This window comes from Sapajus apella, unplaced genomic scaffold, assembly GCF_009761245.1.
Source record: "Sapajus apella isolate SASKATOON/1434 unplaced genomic scaffold, GSC_monkey_1.0 scaffold1, whole genome shotgun sequence".
NCBI classification, from domain to species: Eukaryota; Metazoa; Chordata; class Mammalia; order Primates; family Cebidae; genus Sapajus; species Sapajus apella.
Genome location: NW_022436941.1, coordinates 12934564 through 12946773, shown reverse-complemented (window position 1 = coordinate 12946773; position 12210 = coordinate 12934564). Strand labels below are relative to the sequence as shown.

The 12210-nt window shown below is 37.5% G+C and overlaps 2 long non-coding RNA genes across 2 annotated transcripts; both read right to left on the bottom strand.

The window, feature by feature from the left end:
• Nucleotides 1-478: 478 nt before the first annotated feature.
• Nucleotides 479-2388, bottom strand: LOC116539735. Its single transcript, XR_004264181.1, has 2 exons — nucleotides 2346-2388; nucleotides 479-981 (listed from the first exon to the last, which is right to left on the bottom strand). It is a non-coding gene; the product is annotated as an uncharacterized LOC116539735 (long non-coding RNA).
• Nucleotides 2389-2412: 24 nt separating this feature from the next.
• Nucleotides 2413-7559, bottom strand: LOC116559620. The gene is made up of 4 exons (XR_004272564.1): nucleotides 7428-7559; nucleotides 7175-7219; nucleotides 6338-6403; nucleotides 2413-2446 (listed from the first exon to the last, which is right to left on the bottom strand). It is a non-coding gene; the product is annotated as an uncharacterized LOC116559620 (long non-coding RNA).
• Between the last annotated feature and the right edge of the window lie 4651 nt (nucleotides 7560-12210).

Sequence of the window (12210 nt, the reverse complement as noted above, 5' to 3'; positions counted from 1 at the left end):
TCAACTCATAACCTTAAAGTGTTTTTCTAAAGACGGATACATATTAAAAATTTTATAGAATAAATGATATGTCTGGGACTTGCTTGAAAATAATCTGAGAGAGAGGAGTGAGTAAAGGTAGAGATGAAATGATATTGACTATGGGTTGTGTCAATAATGTTGTGTTGTATCAATATTGACCATAAGTGTTGAAAGTGGGTGATAGGGACATGGGAGTCTATTATATTTGTTTACTTTACTTTTGTGTATATTTAAAATAATCTATAATAACAAGCTAATGTTTTTCTACTATGTATTATAATGCAGTTAATATATAGTATAGTATATAGATTATAGTACACATTATATAAATAATAATTATAATTGATAATTATGTAGATAATTACTATAAGCCAATCTAAGAGATTAATAGACTAAAACTCAGGGTAAAATCAGATATTGGAAGGGAAGCAAACTTAAGGATACACTGAAAAAATTGTAAGGAGAGATGCCATTATAACAAATGTATTTGTTACCTTCTAGTGCACACAAAAATTACCAAAGCTTAGTGGCTAAAAACATCGGAAATTCATTATCCCAAAGTTGTGGGTCAGGAATCTGGGCAAAGTTTAAGTGGATTTCTCAGGATCAAGATGCTTTGCAAGGGTGCCATGAAGTTGTTGGCTGGATCTCCAATCATACAAGGCTGGGCTAGATAAATATCCCCTTCCAAAAACACATTTATGTAATTCTTGGCAGGTCTCAGGTCCTTACTGGCTATTAGCCAAAGACACCAGTTTCTTGTCCACATGGTTCTCTCCACAGGGAAACTCTATAACATGGAAGATGTTTCCCTTAAAGAGTGATTTAGGGAGCATCTCCAGGTAGAAGCCAGGGTCTCTTTGTAATCTAATCCCAAATGACATACCATTGCTTCCTCTATATTCTATTTTTCAGAAGTATGTCAATAGTATGACCTGCATGGACACTCCAGGTGAGTTCCTGGAAACAGAAAGTTTGAAGTTAGGAGAAGGGTATCATTTGGGGCCATGTTAGAGGCTACCTACCACAGTCTAGACTCTGGGTCCCAATAATTTACATTTCTCTCACATCCCAAATACATTCATTCCCTCCCAATGTCCCCAATGTCTTATTTCATTACAGCATCAGCTCAAAGTTCAGGATTTCATCAACTAAGTCAGGTCCAGGTACAAAAGAGATTTCTCAGGGTTAGTTCCAAAGTTCAGCTCCTTATGTGGAGTTTCTCTTACTATAGAGACCTGTGAAAATAAAAATCCAGGCCAGGTGCAGTGGCTTACGCCTGTAATTCCAGCCCTTTGGGAGGCCAAGGCAGGTGAATCACCTGAGGTCAGGAGTTCAAGACCAGTCTGGCCAACCTGGTGAAACTCCATCTCTACTAAAAATACAAAAATTAGCTGGGTGTGGTGGCAGGTGCCTGCAATCCCAGCTACTTGGGAGAATGAGGAAGGAGAATCACTTGAATCTGGGAGGTGGAGGTTGCAGTGAGCAGAGATCACACCACTGTACTCTAGCCTGGGCGATAGAATGAGACTCTCAAAAAAAAAAAAAAAAAATCCAGGTTCTTTGCTTCTCACACATCAATATACAGTGGTGGAACAGGTACAGGTTAACAACTATAAATATTCCTTCAAGAACAGGGAAAATGTGGGGGGCACGAAGAAGTCTCTGATCCATAATGTAAGGTCTTTTAGGCCAACTGACAGTGCCATGGACTACACCATGGTAACCTCTGTGACCTGCATGGACACTCCAGATGAGTTCCTGGAAACAGAAAGTTTGAAGTAACTGGAAAACCACAGAAGTGAAGAATGATCAACCCCTGTGGCGCCTAATTAACTTTGAGACATTCTCTATTGTTCCTTATTCCCACCGTAATTGATAACGCAAATGGACTTTATAACTGACCTTGGTCAACCTGCTGACTCCAGACCCTATGATCCCCTCCAAGCTTGCAAAAACTGCCCTAAACTGTAACGTCTGTAACTTTCCACTGCCTACCCAAAACCTATAAAACCAGCTTCTATCCCACTGCCCTCCCTGACTCTCTTTTCGGGCTCAGACCACTCACCTGGGTGAATAAAGAGCCTTGTTTCTCACCCAAAGCCTGTTTGGGGGTCTCTTCATTCAGATCGTGCGTTTTAACTCATAACAATTCTGAAATCTAACTGGACAAATGTTGGAAATTCCTTAATTAGGTATTAAGGCCTACTGATATTCTCTACGGCTGTTGGCTCTGCCCTCTGGGATTAGACTAGTCAGCCCAGGCTGCTATCAAAATACCACTACCTGGGTGCCTTGTAAACAACAGAAATTTGTTCTCTCACATTTCTGGAGGCCAGAAGTCCAAGATCAAGGTATAAGCAAGGAGGCCTTTCTTCCTGGCTTGCAGATGGCTGCCTCCTCACTGTGTCCTCACGTGGTCTTTCTTCCGTGTGTGTGCAGAGAAACGGGGGGCGGGGGGAAGACAGTCTAGTTTCTCTTGTTTTTATAAGGACCCCTGTCTTATCCAATCAGGGCTCCACCCTTATGAACTTATTTAAAATTTTAAGTATCTTTCTAAAGCCCTATCTCTGATACCATCTCATATGAGGTTAGGGGCTTCCACATATGAATTTTGGGGGAAACGCTTTGGTCTATAACAAGGCTCTTGGTTCTGCCTGCTGGATCACCCTCCCTTTATCATGAAAGATGTCACATGTTTTCATATGAGTAGTTTCCTAGCCTACTTTCTGACCTTTTAGGGCTCCAGCTTCCTCTTTGTACTGCCTGTCCTTTTCAACCCAAGGTGGCAGTGGCACATCTTTAATCTTAAAGGGCCTTTTGTGTGACTGAATAGTTCTCTGAGGCACTGCCTTTCTACGGTGTTAAGAAAAGACTTTGCAGTCAAATCTTCATCTTCATCGCCAGATCGTGTTTTTCAGGTAGTGCTCCAAATTTGATTCTTTGTTTGAAAGCCATTTCCTAGCATTGTTTGCTGTTTGAGGAGGCTGAGAACTTTTAAAGTCATCAAGTCCTAGCTCTTTTTTGTTTAACAGTCCTTTCCTTAATTTATTTCTCTCTTTTTGCATTTTACTATAAACAGCAGAAGAAACCAGGTGGCAGCTTTAACATTTTGCTTGAAAATTTTCTTGGTTAGATCACCCAGCTTGTTAGGCACATTTTTTTGCTTTCCAAGTTATGACAGGTGCACTAGGTTTTCTGCTGCTGCATGACATAGAGCTCTCTTATTTCAGTCTCATCCAGCCTTAACATTTTCTTCCTTTCCTTCGGACCCCTTGCCAGCAGCATTCTCAAAGTCCAGATTTATATTAGTTTATTCAAGGAAGTTTAGGCTTTTTCTAATACATTTTTTTCAAAATACCTTTTATCTTTTATCAATCAGTTCTAAAGACACTCCAGCATTTTTAGGTATTTATTATAATAGCATCCACTTGTTAGTACAAAACTTTGGAATCAGTCAAAGAAGCATAATATAAATAAATGATTTGACCATAAGCAATTGTGGAAACTGGCTAATCAGTCTCTGTAAGGTTGTTGCCTGCATGCCTGCTACTAGAATTTGATGTGCATAAAGCTGGGGGCAAGAGAAGAGACAAAAAAATAAACCTGGAACCCACAAGCACAAACAGGAATGAAATGCTTGTTGTTCTTGTTATCTCTTACCTTGTTAGTATAAGTGGTATACCCATATTGAAGTGAGAATTCTTCATCACAAAGCTAACACACACATGTGGCCCAGAGTTGGCAAAGCTGAATGCAGAACTAGAGAAAGATAGAGGCTTTGCAATCTAAGTCACTGTCTCACACTTATGAGATGAATCCACAAATCAGCAATAATGTGTGAGCTACAGAATCTATAGTGGAGAAGATACTATCTTAGCCAAATGTTAATCTTATTACTGACATCATCAGTAATAAGACACATTGGCATCATGTACCTAATGTTATAACACACCGATAATGACATGTCTGATCTTTGGTATTTTTGCTAAAATTACACAACTGAATTTAATCATGTGGAAACATCAGAAAAATCCAAATTGAGAAACCTTTTGCAAAACAACCAAACAATACACTTCAAAAGAGGCAAGGTTATGAAAGACAAAGTCTGAGGAACCATTCCAGATTACAAGAGTCAAAGGAGAATGACAACAGAACGCAACATGACCTCCTCGATTGGATTCTAGACCTGAAAATAGACATTAGGGGGAGACTGGCAAAATTCAAAAAGAAAATATGTAGATTTGCTTCATAATACAGTAATTTGGGGTAGTTCAGTGAAAGGTATACAGGCATAGTCCAACAATATTTGTATAACTTTTTTGTAAGTGTGACAGTATTCAAAATAAAATGTTTTTTCAAAAGCTTTAATTATTTAAATAATTACTATTTAATTATAATTAAATAATTAGTCAAGGAGTAGTTGATGTGGTTTGGCTGTGTCCCCACCTAAATCTCATCTTGAATTATAACTCCCATAATTCTCAGATGTCATGGGAGGAACCAGTGGGTGGTGGCTGAATTATGAGGGCAGGTCTTTCCTGCACTGTTCTCATGATAGTGAATGAGTCTCACGAGATCTGATGGTTTTAAAAACGGGAGCTTCCCTGCACAAGCTCTCTCTTTGCCTGCTGCCATCCACATAAGATGTGACTTGCTCCCCACTGCCTTCTACCGTGACTGTGAGGCTTCCCCAGTCACATAAAACTGTGAGTCCAATTAAACATTTTTCTTTTGTAAATTGCCCAGTCTCAGGTATGTCTTTATCAGTTGCATGAAAACAGACTAATACAGTAATTTTACCAAGAAGACATGAATGTTAAGAGTGTAGGCCAGGAAGTGGGCTGTGGTACAAGAATTGTCTGAAGAATAAGCTCATAGTTGAAACATATTACTTAGCCATTCCTAACCAACAGATTGCTTGTTATAGGTGAATGGAAGACCCATCAGGGAATGGGCACAAGAAGAAGAAAGAAAAAATGAATTGATATCTTGAATCATCCCCCTGACAATTGAACGTCATTCAGGTCTAACCTGGCTTCTAATGAAAGTCTTTCCTTCATTTACATTTCTACTGAAAATAGCTTGCGGGGTGCACTCATCCCATACACTCCTCCAGTAAAGTACCATTGTTCTCAAAGGGTCCATATTCTGACTTCACTCATGTCATATGCCTTCTCCTCTCTGCCATCAGGTTCCTGTTGCTCACTGGGCTGCACATGCCTATTCTTGCCCTTCATTTTTCTGGATTGTTTCCATAAAGCATAAAGTCAATTTCAACTACTTCATGACATCTTTCCCTAAGATGTTTTTTCCATAGCTACTTGGGACTTAATTCTTTCTGTTTTGAGTTGTTTAGTATTTATTTCATGGTTATTATTAATAGTTACATTTTTCCCCTATAAGAAATATGTCACTTGAACATAGTGATAATGACATATGCTCTTTTTTTTCATACTGGGAAGTATTTAGAATAGTACTGGAACATAGGAGATGTTAAATAGTAATTTATTATTTGGTATTCTACATTAGTTTAAAAAGAAATGTGAAAGTCTAATAACTATTGTACATTATTTCCTAAGTTGCAACAGCAGTTTAATTTCCATACCCTAGAGATATAAAATGCTTCTGACAAACATAAGAAAATAAATTTGATTTCTAAATTTTCACTATATGATTTGCAGCAAAATGATAATCATAGATATGTCATGCTTTTAAAAGTGCCAAGGAAACATCTTGGTTTGCTGTTTCTGTGTATTTGCCATTATTGTGTTCTAGTACGTTCCTGTTTTCAGAGTCCGTTTGTGACTGCATCAGGCCAATCTGGTTCAATTTTTATGTATCAAAGTTGCAAGTTCTTTTTTGGCTGCCATGGACCCTCAGGTTGAAGATCACCTAGCCTGAGCATGCCCAGATGAACCAGGTGTGCAACCAGAGGGAACTTTAGTGCTTGAACTGAGGAGTAGGGAGTAAATTACAATGGGATACCCCATAGAAGGATTTAGGATCCAATTAGGCCAAACTCATGGCAGGATCCAGTAAGATCACCTTATTTCAAGATCCAATCAGATCACAGCATCACCTTATTCCAAGATCCAATCAGATCATACCTCATTACCCTATGCTTTTAAAACCTGACCCAGCCCTTAGCTTGGGGAGGCACTGCTTTGGAAGCTATCCCTGTTGTTCTCTGTACTTGTGGCAAGTAATGAAATCCCCTTATTCCTTCTTGTAGGAGACAGTTAAAAAAATCCCCTAGTTTAGTATTCCTTGGTTTGGGACATTGGGTTGTCACCTGCCAAGTGACTCTACTCACCCATTCTGTAGGTAGTGAATTCTCCTTGACATTTTGAAGTTCTCTTTACAAGGGATGGCTCTGAAACTATGTTTTAAAAAAGCAAAATGACCAAGATCTTTATATGAATATAAAGATCTGAGGAACAGTTTTATATATTATTCATACCAATCATCCCAATAATTTCCCAAGATGCTTTTCTTGTAGGTGAAGATAAATCCACCAAAAATTCCACTGGTTAAGTCAAAATCATGTTATCTAGCACTTAAATAATTAAATAATTGTACTATTACTTAATTATACTTTTTATCTAATACAATACCGATTTTGTTAATATTCCATCTATACATTTATTCAACAAATGATTGCTAACAATTTACTAACTGCTAGGTATGGTTTCCACCCTAAAAGAGCTAGTAAATTCTAGTTTCTAATTCTATAGAGTGATTTAATTTTCTATGTAAGAAAGTATCTTAACTGAACTAATTTTTTCAGGATTTTGTAGACTTCCTAAATGATTCCATTTTTCTAAACAGTTCAAAAACTTTTTTCATGAACATGTTTAAAAGCTAGAACAATTAAAATTTTCTAAACATATCAATACTTTTAAATTTAGATTTTAAATATGATTTAAAATAGATTTTCACTTCTGGCAGAGAAGGTACCTGTGGTTTATAGTGAAACAGGTAGCTCAATGATTTATATTCTTTAAAGGTGGTTTTCCCTATGCAAGACTCAATAAGAGAAGGAATGATGCTCAGAAATCCCCTGGCTTGCCGTCCCCTGAGTCAAGAGCTATATTTTAATATTAGTGCTTGGAAGATAAACACTGCAGCCTCCAAGGGAGGTGATCCTTACTGGGTATCAAATGACTCCAAGTGGGAGAACAGAGAAACGACTCAGCTGTTGACAAGCAGAGCTAAGTAAATATTTACGCCAGAAATGTAGACATTTGCCATAACAACATCACCCCTACTCAGTAGCCCCAGTAGATAAAGTGGTATTTTAGATTCCTCCCAGGAATATGGTATTTGTAGGATATTATTTTAAGTTAAGTAGCTTTTGGTGGGATGTTAAAGAGGATTTCTATACAGAAAAATAGACTAGATACCTGAAAATCCCTTGGATAATTTGAAAGAGCCCCAGCCAATGTTCTTTGTGGTCAGAGGCCATCACTTGACTAGGCTAAAATATCACCAGCAAGTCTCTTCTAGTCAGCATGCTCGGCTTTGCTAATGCCTGGTACAGAGTGGTGCTCTGCTCAACTGGGAGAATATTACTCAGTATTAGGAATGACCTGATATCCTGCATTCATTCTGACAAATGAAATATAGTCCTAGAGCAAAAAAGGAGCCTTTTGCAGTTCCATCTTCCAGACCATTACCGAAGGCATGGTATACAGAAACCCAATTACCTTTTTTTCCCTTTGCTAGAAATGGCACACACATGGCCAATTTTCCTTCCAAAATTCAGAAGTGATACAACAATTAAGATGCATTTCTGCATAGAAAGTGGTAGAGTCTAGCAGCTCAGTATTTATTCACTTCAAAGCTGAAAATTGTATTTTCAGACAGTCTTCTCATTACAGGAGACTTTTGTAAGCTTGCTCTGATTCTTTGAATACTGAGTTGTCTTGGTTGGGATATTTTAGTTTGCCTAGTAGAGACCCCCTTATCATTTTCTCAGTGTAGGGGAAAAGTCCTAGTTAATTAAATCACATCCATGAATTGCATCCATTTCAATTATTTTTGCGATGTGATGCAGTAACAAATGTTCTTTTGAAAAATCACATTAAATGAGTCATAATCAAATGCTAAACCACCTGAAACATAACTTAGTGAATGAGGAAAATATGCCACTGAAAAGAAGCTGAAGAATAGAGGAATTTTTCTGGAATTATAATTACTGTAGACTCTGGTGTGAAGTATTGAACAAGTTACAAGAGCCTCAATATGGCTAAGAATCTTTGTTTCACTATAGCCTCACAAGAACAAAAGAGAGATTCCTAACTCACATGTGCTGTTCTTCATTTCTCATGTGTTTTTTAGAACTACCAGCAGTTTTTTCAAACCAGGTTTCAACCAGGTTGAAAAAATAGGTTCACTTTTGCCAGATACCTTAAAGAACACCACAGTGCAAGTCAGGCAAAAGGAGAAATCTTGAATAACAATTTTTCAATGTGTAAGTTGCTGTGAGATTCTCTTGTTTTTATAATAAACAGTGCACACGATGAAAGGAAGAAAAAATACCAAATGTCTCAGAAGTCCATCTCAGAAACTGTAAAATGAGAAAAAAAAACCTTTTGAAAACTCTCCTAATATATCTCTCAGGACTGAAAGAAGTATAACTATTTTAGGACTGCCCTTCTGACCCCACTTACTTTCTAGCAGGTCAACAGAATTCAATAATCAAATGCTTCAAATGATGCCAAAACGTCTGACATAATGCCCAAGCACAGTTATTGGAGTTATAGCTGGGGACAGGCAGAAACCATAGGTGGGTCTTTGTTGAGTCTAGGTCTGATTCAAAACCAAGAGAAAAACCATAAAAGCATCAAGCTAAGAAGACAATTGTATGTTTGGCCTTCCGGTGGAGACAATGGTAGAATTATTAGAAGTCCACATTGTCTCAAAGTGAGTTTCTGGATTTCCTGTATCATAAATTCCCTTCCTGAGACTTCCAGAACTGCCCATATTCAAAAACAAGGCACCGTGTAAAAATAAGATTTAATTAGGGACCCAGGAGGTGGTGAAGATTTAGTATTATGCAATCAAATTAAATATTCTTCTGTAGCTTTTTATTTTCTTGCAACTTAGCTAAGTTGTGCAGAATATAATAAATCTAATGGAGAATAAGCCCAAGTGATTAACTCAATAGTGGCAAACACAATGACCTTCTCAGAGGGTACCCAGTTTTCCACTTTTGTCTGAATCCATTTAAAGAATTAAATTCAAAAATAATGTGGAAAATTATTTGATCCAGTGTGCAAAAATTCAGGGTTCCGTTAGAAAGAATAAAATTGTGCCATATGTCTAAGAATTTAGAGAATATATTTCAGTGAGCTCTGTCCTTTTAAGTTCTAAGTGTCCACTGTGGAATAGCTAGGAAAGCACTGGGGTCTAGTTCTGGTTTCATTCATTCTCTCATTCACTGTCTCACCCATTTGTTATTTCCATAAATATTTGTTGAGAACTACTATGTGTTAGGAGTTGTGCTAGGCACTAGTGATACAATGTTGATCAAAATCAGATTTTGTCTTTCAAAGTTTATTAGTCTAATGAGGAGGAGGTATATGTTTCCAAATAATTGCTATATTCTAGATTGGAAAGAACATGATGCTATGAGTGTAGAGTTCAGCCAATCTAGGCATCCAGGGAAAGTTTCCTTGAAGAAGCAGGATTTAAGCCTTGATCTAAAGAATGAGTAGGAAGAGTTCATTATGTGAAGAAGAAAGGACAATCACGTAGACGGAACAGCATGTACAAAAGTCATGGGGAAGCAGAGAGCACAGTGTTTTGGAGATATTAAAGCCAGTGTTCCTAGGGATAACAACAACCTAAAAGCAATGAGTGAACTCAGTGTCCAGATCTTGGTTTCTAAATATCACTTTTTATTACAAAGAGTATTTCTCAGAGAAAAGGCCACCTTTTTCCAGGACTTCTTGATGTATCAGAAAGTAGGAAAGTGCTGAAAGAAGAAAGGGACTTGGAACTTGTCAAAATAACACTGAAGCAACTCCAAGAGGTTCCTTTTGACCAAATTTCTGACCATTTGAGTACCAAAATAAATGATAACAACAGATCATAAAACATGCAATAAAATAATAAACCATGAGTCTGTGTTGATCAAATTATTAGGCATGAATAAATAAAAAATTTGACAACAAATAGGATATTCACATAGTCTGAAATTACTTTCCCATAAATATTTGTTAATTACACAGCAAAAAATAATACTTTAAAATGGAGAACTTGGCAGACACCACCTTAAATGATCAAAGTTAACATCATTAGTATTGTACAAAAAGAAATTGTGTGCCATTTTATAGTAGTGAGAAGAACACAGATTATTTCTCTAACATTCCTACAAAAGTATACGACTATCATGAAGGAAAATCAGAACAATCTAAATTGAAGGACATTTTCCAGAATAATTGGCTTGTAATCTTCAAGTTTCAAGGTCCTGAAAGTCAAGGGATTCTATAATAAACTGTTCTGAGTTGAAGGAGACTAACCAAACACAACACGTGACTCCAAAATGGAGCTTTGGATGTAAAGGAAATTATTTGACTACTTTGTGAAAGTAGGCTGAGTTCTGAGAGCTGAAGTGACCTTAAGTTCCTGATTTTGATGGTTGTATTGTAAGTATGTAGGGGAATACCCTTGTTGAGAAAAAAAAATGCATTGCATTGAAGTATTTGGAGGTGACATTATATCATATCACTAATGTATGCACCCAAATGGTTCCTGAAAAAAAAAATGTGTACTATACTTCCAAGCTTTCTGGAAGTTTGAGATTGTTTCAAAATAAAAAATAAATCAATTAATTGAAAAAGACAAAAAAAGGAAAATATGGCTAGAAATTTTGGACTTTAATTTCCACATTGGGACATAAAGAAGGTAGCTGAAATCCATGAATCTCAGCTCCAGTTGGTCTGTAGCGTGCTAACTAGTCCCCAGGAAAGACATATGAGAACAAAACAATGTGCATTACTTTTCTGTTGCTGCAGTACCAAATTTGGTAGCTCTCAGTTTGGTAGGCCAGAAGCTTGGGATGACCAGAGTTTTCTGGTGAAGGCTGAAATCAAGTTGTCAGCTTGTAGCCCCCACCTTCTTGCTGGCTGTCATCAGGGGACTGCTCTCAGCTCCTAGGGAATGTCCTCAGGTCCTTCCCTCATAGCCCCCTCTATCCCAGAACACAGAGCCTCCCTTACATCAAATTTCTTTCACATTTTGAATTTTCTTTCTTGTCTGTTACTGTCCACAGAAAACTCTCTGCTTTTAAGGGGCTCATATAATTAGGTTAGGTGAGCCAGATAATTTTTCCATCTTAATGGATTAGTAACCTTGACTATGTCTGCAATATCCCGTTTGCAGTATTATATAATGAAATCATGGGAGTAACAGCAGTGGGAAACATTGTGGGGGCTTTCATAGAATTCTGCCTGCAACAGAATAGTCGAGATAAATGAATTTGGGTCTGCTATCAATAATATAGGTAAAGAAAAGTGTATAAAAATCTGCTTCTCTGATTCATGAATTGGGGGTTGGGGAATTCTAGACTGTGGTCTCTGAGACATCTTCAGCATTGAAGTTCTTTGATTTGTCTTTATTAGGCTGTAAGAGCAGGCAAGAACTGTTTCTGATTTACTGTTGCATTGCTAGCACTTAACCCAACGCCTCAAACCTAGTGGATGCTCCAAAATGAGGGTATAAATAATAAATAATAAGTGAATAATTATATATGGCTCCAGAAATTTATTTTCTTATTTGACTATCAAAATCTTCAGTACTGGTCCCTCAGTGGATTATTCTTCCAGAATAGCCAGGTTAAGAAGAAATCTGACAGTTAATTTCCAGTTCCATGTTGACTGATAATATTTGTGTGTATACGGAATTCTGAAGGATTTTTTTAAAGTAAATGTAGTTTGCCAAGAAGAGTTGGAACATATCCATTTATCAACAGAAGACGAAAATACATTTAACTTGAAAAGATCTCGGCCGGGCGCGGCGGCTCAAGCCTGTAATCCCAGCACTTTGGGAGGCCGAGGTGGGTGGATCACGAGGTCAAGAGATCAAGACCATCCTGGTCAACACGGTGAAACCCCGTCTCTACTAAAAATACAAAAAATTAGCCGGGCATGGTGGCGTGTGCCTGTAATCCCAGCTACTCAG